At 42.2% G+C, this 9058-nt stretch overlaps 1 non-coding gene across 1 annotated transcript; it reads left to right on the forward strand.

The window, feature by feature from the left end:
- The first annotated feature begins 8781 nt into the window (after positions 1 to 8781).
- Positions 8782 to 8855, forward strand: LOC111591056 (small nucleolar RNA snoR60). The gene has a single exon (XR_004856819.1). It is a non-coding gene; the product is annotated as a small nucleolar RNA snoR60 (small nucleolar RNA).
- The last annotated feature ends 203 nt before the right edge of the window (positions 8856 to 9058 follow it).

Consider the following 9058-nt stretch of genomic DNA (forward strand, 5'->3'; position numbering starts at 1 on the left):
AGGGTGGGCTTCTTTAGTGGGCGATCTGCTTGGAGTTGGCAAACAGCAGCAGAAAATAGGGCTTCTTCATAGGCTCCGTTGCTGCACTAAAATAAACAAACAACAGTAGAAAGCAATGGCAAGGAGTTGGCAAAATGAAGAAAATCATCTGTCTAGCGCTAGGAGGCAGAAAATTCACATAACTTCCGACACAGGGCAGGACGACCAATCCGTTCTAGGCCCTGTCATCGCCTCTGCCACATCGTCGCGCCAGAAAAGTAGCAAAACTATGAACTCCAGGACCACATACTATAATTGGTTGATTACCTGAAAACCAAACAAAAGTCACAGATTGTTTACATCACAAGTGTAATGCCCCAACATTCTCATATGAATTAGGCATGCATAAACCTGAAAGGGCGTCCATAAAAACACATACATTTTTTCTCTGGTCCGAGCGATGTTGTTGGACCAACTAACATAAACAGCTCCTGAAATGTCCTCCACCGAGTATCTTGCCTCGCCGATGATCTATCACACATCGCCGCAATATATCTAATTCCAATCCTGATGAAACGTGTTGAAGGTATATAACTAAATATTAGGCGCAATAAAAAATATAGACTGAGAAACACCTAATTTTCCCCAATTTACTCATATTTGTCCAGTAAATCTTCTCTCCGTGTCCCTCAAAAGATGACTCCCGCACAGTCCTAAATCCCCAATTTTTATTCTCTTTGTTTACTATTTTGAGTCTAATTGGTAAATGGTGATACCTTGCTTGCTAGATTTGTCTAAGTACACCTTATTGTGTGCTTGGGAACAATGTACTAATGCAGAACAAATCAGACTACGCCCGTTGTACAAATGACTAAATAGATAGGTAAAATCACACATCTTGTTAAGAAAATAGAAAACACTAAAGCACTAAAAAAAATCTTGAATGAGCTCAGATATAAAGAAAAACATTTATCATGACAACCCACAAAGGGAAGTCTCATAATGAGCTAGATAAAAAGAGTATGAAACAATAAACACCAAAGCACTCAAAAAATCTTGAATGGAGTCAGATAGATTTGGAAAAACACATATCATGACCAGAAATGCATGATTTTGGAACATGACTATTTGTTGTCGTACATAAGCAGTCAAATTACGACAAAGGTGAACTTGTAAACAACACTCCACATTTCCCTGTTCTATAATGTAAGCAGAATAAAGTAAAAAGAAAGCAATTTCCTCATATTATATGAGCAGAAAATATAAACTACTGATCTAGTATATATATGAATAGCGAAAAGGATCAAGATTGTGGATTAGGAGCTCAAACATCCAAGCTGATCAGGTTTAGCAGTTCAGGTAGTCCAACCAAGCTGATCCTATCACAATATCATGTGTGTTGTAGGAACTATTAGCATACTCCTTTTCTGATCCTTCAAAATGGATAACATAGAAACACAAACGTGACAACAGTCGATGAGAATCTCACTCTCGAAAGCTGATTTTAAAAGCAACAATGGAGCATATCTTGGATTTATTAAATTGAGTCGTGTCTTTCTTGCGCACCCTTTTCTGGATCTGTGAATTGCGTAGTACACAAGGCACGACATGAGTGCTGTTTACCAGGGTAAGAAAATTCTCCCAGTAAAACAGTGAAATAGAAAGAACAAAAGAATTGAACTCAGCAGCAGCACTTACCCGTGTCGCCAGCTGCGGTAAGCCAAGTGTTGATAAATTTGAGATTCAAGAAAAATTAAAGGTTTAGTAATTCACATATGACATAATGCATAAAAAAGTGTGATCTTAATTCGTCATATTGTATCACTTTAGAAACAGTATATATTATATATTCATTAGCACATATGCATAAAAACCACCAGCTTAGTTACTCCGCAAGCCAAATTTGAGCTCAAAAACTGTGATTGATATTCTAAGGGCAAAAGGAAAATATCAACCCCAAATTGATCCATGGTTAGAAGCTTACCCACAATCTTTCTCATTTTCTTTGTTTTTTGTTTCTTGAAGTTTTGTACCATGTTTCATTTACATCTTTTAACAAGGCACGACAGAAGATAGAACCCTCCTGTTTTCCTTCAAACAAAAAAATTACCAAGTAGAAATCGGAGTGTAGGCCACTCTTTGTCCTCTCGTCAAACTGACTTTGGTTCAACTCAAACTCATGAATCCGCAGGAAGCAGACACATGAGCCTCCTTATTGGATCTCCATATCTTCATCAAGAATGTGTGGCACAGATCAGGTCGCTATAACCGCGACCGAGTGAGATGAGATCCAAAGTGGTCAAGTTTGTTAGTATAAGCAGGCCAGGGTTTGTGTTATAACAATTTGTCAACATGAACTGAGTGCCACGATTCAAACATGAGTTGTGAATTCATATAAAAAACTTATATCCTTCTACAGTTATAAACAGTGGCAACTGAATGAATTAACAAGATATTTGTACCCCACCAAGTGCATGCTTATCAACCTAGAAGACCAACTGAATGAATTAATTTTTAAAAGATGTTAACAAGAGCATAAAATGGCAATTAGTATCTTTGAATTTCAGTGCATCTTATCAGAATATGTTCATTCTGTAGCAACGCACGGGCATTTACCACGGATAAGAGAGGACATCAAAATCATTAAAGGACTAAAATGAACATTTATATATAAAAAAAAATGGGGTGATGTCATCATACAAAACACTGCATATTATTACAACAGTTAAATAAAATATCCTAAATCATGGCGAGTAGCTCCCTATTATTATAACATATACACAATTGCACCCCAAGGACAGTGTCCTCATTTATTGGATACAGAAATTTGGAATACTACAACAGTCCCCTACCACCCTGTTGCACTAAGGGTAAATGCAGGGAGATAAACATAAATACATACATGCATAAATATTCCATCCGTATGTATACGAACTTAGATGGACCTCTTGTGTGATCACGACAACAGCAGCAGCACAAGTCTGATGATTCTCTTCGTGTTCCTTAACTACTGTGATGCTGTTATCAAGTTTGATGACCCCCTTTACAAGTTATCATCATCAAATATTGTCGAGAGCACAAGCCCTCGGACGAATTTGCTCATTTGAACCCTTTCCTTCTGATCTTTCTCCGACAATGATGGTTCAGCCCTGTAGATTCACCACACCAATTTAATCAAGAATAAACACCACATAGAAATATAGTGAACGAGGGGGAAACATTAAACCATGTTCATTATTTTGTTCAACTCACAAACAAAAGATGGCTTTGTTGACAATTAGCATTGCGAAACTAAGGAATTATGCATGACCAGATAAGAAAAATGGAGATTTGTTCATTTCGTAGGTCTCTGACAGAACATGTGGATGCAATCATGCATGCAACTCATAACAATCCCTTAGAAGAGGATCTGCTATAATTTTCTAGAAGCGTAACATTTTTCATTTGCTAGCACTACAAAAATCTATTCACCTTTTTGTTTGTTCCTAGCTTGGCTTATGCCCGTTCACTACAAATATAAGATGCCTACCTCCAGGTAAGACACAACACAGAGAAGACCAATGTATAAGCATCAATAGCACGGAAGAAATTGCCTCAAGCAACATGATAATAACCATTTAATACGTGACAGTCCTTGTGAGTTGCTAAGGCGAAGCACAAAACTGGAGCAGGAACATAAGAGATGAAAATAGCATGTGACCACATCTTTTTCTCTAGTCTCGATATCATGACATGTATGTATTTTACCTTCATTGGATGAACCGTTGTGGGGCAGTTTGATATCAGGTCAGATGGAAGTTGCATGCCACAAGAATATGAGCCTACACATCCTGTCACTTGATTCAACATGCATACCTTTTCATCATCACTATCGCCAGAGTTTGCCTATATAACACATAGGCAACATATCAATGAAACTACGAGCAACCTGTTGCAGAGTTCAGTAATTGTCAGCTAGGTTTTAACATACCTGGATGGCTTTGTCAACCATCTGCCTGTCCTGTGATAGTAATCAGCCCAAGAAAAGTGAAAACTTCAAATAATGTCTTTGCGCGCCTGACAGACGTCATGTTTCAGACAATATAATTTTAGATACAATAAAATCCTAATAGCACAACGCGACTCACCTACAAGGTACAACAGAAAACAAACATTCATGTTTCAGTAACCACTAACCAGTGGTGACACACAATAAAATATGCCTTTGTTGAAAATAAGAAAATTTCATGTTTAGTTGACTAAACATAAAAAGTTCTTGCATGATATTATCAGATCTTTCAAATTCATGTTCATTATCCGAACTTCCCTGTAAAGAAACCACAATTAGATCCAGTTTGGCCCTTTTTCCGAGTTCGTGTTGAACTCAATTCTCAATGCCTGGTTCACACGCTTGAAGATAGTATCTTACACAATTCTACTTTGCAAAAAATGTTTAGGGGCTAGTTTAGAAACCCCATTTTCTTAAGATTTTTTTATTTTTCCAAAGAAAATTAGTTCATTTTTCTCGGGAAAATAGAAAATTTCCTTAAAAGAAATGGAGTTCCCAAATTAGCCCTAAAATGGCCAAAAATTCCCACCTTACGCTCAACACAGATCACTTTATGTCTATGTATCTTCTCCCAAAAACAACCATTAAAAGTTCAGAGGCAAAAAGGAGGAGATTTTTTTTGGCGAGGAGGGGTGGACAAAAAGAAATACCATCTTGTGACTTGTGAGCTGCTGGCCTTGGTATTAAAAATCTGGAGGCCATGAATATTGGCCTTCTCTGTGAGTGGTGGTACAATAATTTTAGATACAGTAAAATACTAATAGCATAACGCTCTCTTCAGTAACGATAGGTTGTATAATGAAAGCTTAAAAACTTGAGCACAAATAATATAATTTTAACCTAGCTAATAACTTATTAGCCGACTAATAATTAGAAGAACATATCAACATACACTTAGAAAAAAAATGTAATTTGAGTTCCACGTGTATAGATGAAGTTGGTAAGGGATTATCGGGTGGAGTAGGATACACGCTAGTGGCCAGCATGGAGAGGAAGAACCCGTCATACCTGCAATGAATCCCAAACCCAGCCTCTCAATCAGTCAACCTTTGAGTCATTATAGAAGAATGGATCTTCAAATTAAAAGGGGGGCGAGTTAGGGAAGAAACAACGAGACGAGAGGGTGCAGACGCACCACTTGAAATCGACGCCACACATCGGCATGGTCTTCGTTCTCTTGTTAAGGGCCGAACTGAAGAACAAAAAATCAAGAGTAGAACTTTAATTGGCAGTTCAAAATTGAATAAATAAATGGGAAAATTCATCCGTCAATCCCACGACCGCATCGCACGAACCCGAAAATCCACACTGCTCACCTGAGTCCAGCCAGCAGGCGGAAGCACTGCGGGGGCAGGGGAGGGGTTCGCCGCTGACAGCGCAAGCTCGCCACCCCGATGCGACCGAAGGCTTGCCGGGGAGACAGGGAACGAGGAGGCAAGGGAGATTAAGATACTGTTGTGATTATGCTCATCGCCGAGGAGTGAGCTTCTCGCCGCCTCCGCAGCATCTCATCGCAACGCCTTCCGATTTCCGAACCAGTCCACGAAAGCAAACGGGACGGAATCGGAGACAGCAAGCGCTCCCGCACGGCAGCACCGAACGGACTCGGCCGCCTAGCCAGCTAGCCTGTCCGTGGCGGGAGTCGATGATGAAGTCCTCCTCGTCGTCACTGTTGGAGACGACGGACTGCACGAAGGCGATCCCGAAGAAGCTGAGGAGGTAGATGAGACATGCCACGACGCCGCAGATGGCGAAGATCTCGGCGAGGGAGACCACGTGGAGCGGCGTGGAGGCGCGGATCTTCTCCCGCCACCGCCGCATCAGGTACACCAGCGACGCGGCGAACATCACCGAGAAGATGAGGTTCGTGTGCCGGATCGGCAGCGGCAGCGCGTCCCCAGCGCCGAGAAGATGAGGTTCGTGTGCCGGATCGGCAGCGCGTCCCCCGCCTGCACACGCACCTGCTGCCCCTCGCCGTCGGTCGCCTGCTGGCGCCGTAGGGAGCTCCCGTGCGGCGGCGGAACCCTGCGACGGACCTCCATAGCCATAGGGTGCGTCGGGCTTGCTCGTCGGCGCTCAACCGCACGGCGGCAAGGAGGAGGAGCGGAGCAGTGGCCCGGGGTTTGGAGATTTGATTTGGGAGGAGGATCGATCTCGACCCGTGGAGGGGGAGGCGGGGCGGCGGCGGCTCACGCGGGGTGGGGGAGGGGGAGGCGGGGGGACAAACGTGGGCGTGAGCGGGCAGACGGTGTAGATTTACGGAAGCGAGCGGACGGTGCAGATTTACCGAAGGCAGAACCAGGGGAGGCAGCCTACCCCTTACAGCCTTAATAGTAGTAAAGATATGCAAAAGCACGTAAACAGGTGTACCGTGATTATTACACGTGGTAGGAGAAGAAGAAGTTGTCGATGAGGCTGCTCTTGCCGCTGATTTCCAAGACCTTCGGAATCTCCTCGGGCCGGACCACGCTGTGGAAGGAACAAAAGCACGTAAACATGTATCTGTCGAAGTCTTTAACACAATGAAAAAATACCAGTAACCATAACACAGATAGCATGCAAAAGCACGAACAAAAGCACGAAAAATATCGTTGTGCGTCCTTGAAGGCGCGTCAACTGTTCTTTAGTGAATTTGGATTACTCCCACACCCCCACACCCTCAATGACTCTCCGAGAAGAGAATGCAAACACAATATGTAATGTCTACTAAGTTACTAACTGCTTCCAGCAAATATAAAGCGCCCATAATTAAATTAAATTGATGAGTTGAAAGACACAAACCTGCAAGAACTTCCACTTTTGAGACCAGTGCCTAGGGTTAGGTATTGTATTTCTGTATGCCTTGTGTCACTGTTTATACATAAGTACATCAGATACGACTGAGCCAAATTACAGAAGCATTTTATCTGATCAATGCATACAAAATTAATTTTGAAATCTCTAAAAGAAAATACAGACATAATTATTTCCGTTGAACAGAAACATCTTCAAATCAATGCATGGACACTGAACACACTTCTTTTTCAGCAGGAAAGATGTTTTAACTAACCTCCCCAGCACTAAGGAACAAATAAGTCTGCTCTGTCAGGGTACCACGAACCATCTTGAGTGTTGCTAATAAACCTGCAAGGACCACTGATGTTGGCCCTGCAAACATTCATATTTTCAAATCAGTACAATTCTGAAGGCAATAAAGTAAAGGATGATGAACGCTTACAACCGATGGATCAAATCCTCCAAGAGCAGTGTATAGAGCAAGTTTGCCTACATGAATTCCCATTCCTTGTAGAAGGATTCGGTATAATATAAGCAAAGGTCCTCATCCTCAGCTCCATCATCAACCTCATCATCAAGGTCCTCATCATCACTCTCAATGTCCTGCAACATATATAGAAGTACATCTAAGAATATTATCAGAGAGGCTAAGTGGCTAGCTATAACGACAATCAACCAAACATGTTTCATTCCCTCGAGATGAGTAAATTATACTTCCACTTAACGAAGTTCAATTTGAAAACAAAATTTCTGACAGAAAACAATAGAACAATAACCAGAGTTTGCTATTACAGACATGCAACACCTGTCATGTATAAACATTTCCAAATCACTTGCTTACCCAAGACATAGAAAAACTTGGAACATGTCCCTGTGCAAAGTAACCTTCTCTTTTACTTTTCTTTAGCAACAAAAATAAGAAGCCATGTAGTTTAATCAACAAAAATAAGAAAAAAAGCCACGTAATCTGGTGTTTGCTGTTGTACAACAACAATCATTTGACCAGATCTTAGAGGTGCACCCGATACACTGGGAACCTTATCAGTCACCAGCTTTGGCGTTGTACTGTTGTAGCCTTTCTTTTGTCACTGGCCCAGAGTACCCACTGAGCGACTGAAATGGACCAGGAGCCCAAACACCACACGCACGGAGCGGTGGTGGCGACGCCCAGGCCCAGCCCGTCCCCGATGGACTGATCAGTGATCATCTGAAAAGGAGGAAGGAGACTGCGGCCGGAGCAAAGTGGCAGGCAGTCTAGCAGCGGTGGAGTGGCCATACCTGATGCAGCCAGCCAGTGTGTGCAGTGCGGCAAAGAGGCCTCGAAGAAGTTGCATACCGTGGGCTCTGAGCCAACGCCCGGAAAGCGAGCTGCATTTGTCTGCCACTCTGTGAATTTGGCATTTTTGAGCGTCCCCAGTCTTGGCCCCAGACCCAGAGTTGTGCCTGCAATCAAAGTTGCTGCTTGGATAGTCAGGATTAAAAAGAAATCATGCTTTCACCGACCGTTCAGGCTTTCGTTTGCCCTTGTAACTGGTATAAGACTGAATCCAGATGTCCTCATGATCTCCAGTCGTCAAATGCGTGCTCCATAAATGATCGATGGACAACTCGTGTTTGTTGTCTGAACATTTCGGCGTTCAGCGCTCACAGAAACCACTGGACATTTATTCAGAAATGTGAGCGAAACAGCTGCCACATTGTTGAGTTCTCTCACAGGAGTGGAAGAGACCTTGTCAACATGGCAAAGAAGAGGACCAATGTGATCCCCATTATTGAGGATGTCAGGCATCCGGCAAGGTACCAGATGTTGGTTGGCATGGTTGATGTTATCTTCTCTGATGTTGCACAGCCAAACCAGGTACCATTTCCTTCGAGCCTGGTGTCTGAATCACTAGGCTGCCACATTGTTGGATTGAGTGTTGTTTACCCTCGTTCTCTGCCTTTATACTCTTTTGATTTTGATCTGGCAATATTGAGCTTAACAAATTATGATCATACTTGGATTCCCATTCAAGACATCAATTGGATGATGCAGATTCGAGTTTCTGATGCCAGTTGTGCTTAATGCCAAACTTATCTTTATTTGCTTTGTGCTATTCTCATTTCTTTGTTTTGCTTTATTGGTTAAGTCCATGTGTGTCATGTACCCAATACAATACTTCACCATTTGGTTTTTGCATTTCTTTTTTTCTGTGCTTCTTGACTATGTCACATTTGATAATCCATCCTTGTTGATTGTAACATTGAGTTTGGAAT

This window comes from Zea mays, chromosome 2 (assembly GCF_902167145.1).
Source record: "Zea mays cultivar B73 chromosome 2, Zm-B73-REFERENCE-NAM-5.0, whole genome shotgun sequence".
Taxonomy (NCBI): domain Eukaryota; kingdom Viridiplantae; phylum Streptophyta; class Magnoliopsida; order Poales; family Poaceae; genus Zea; species Zea mays.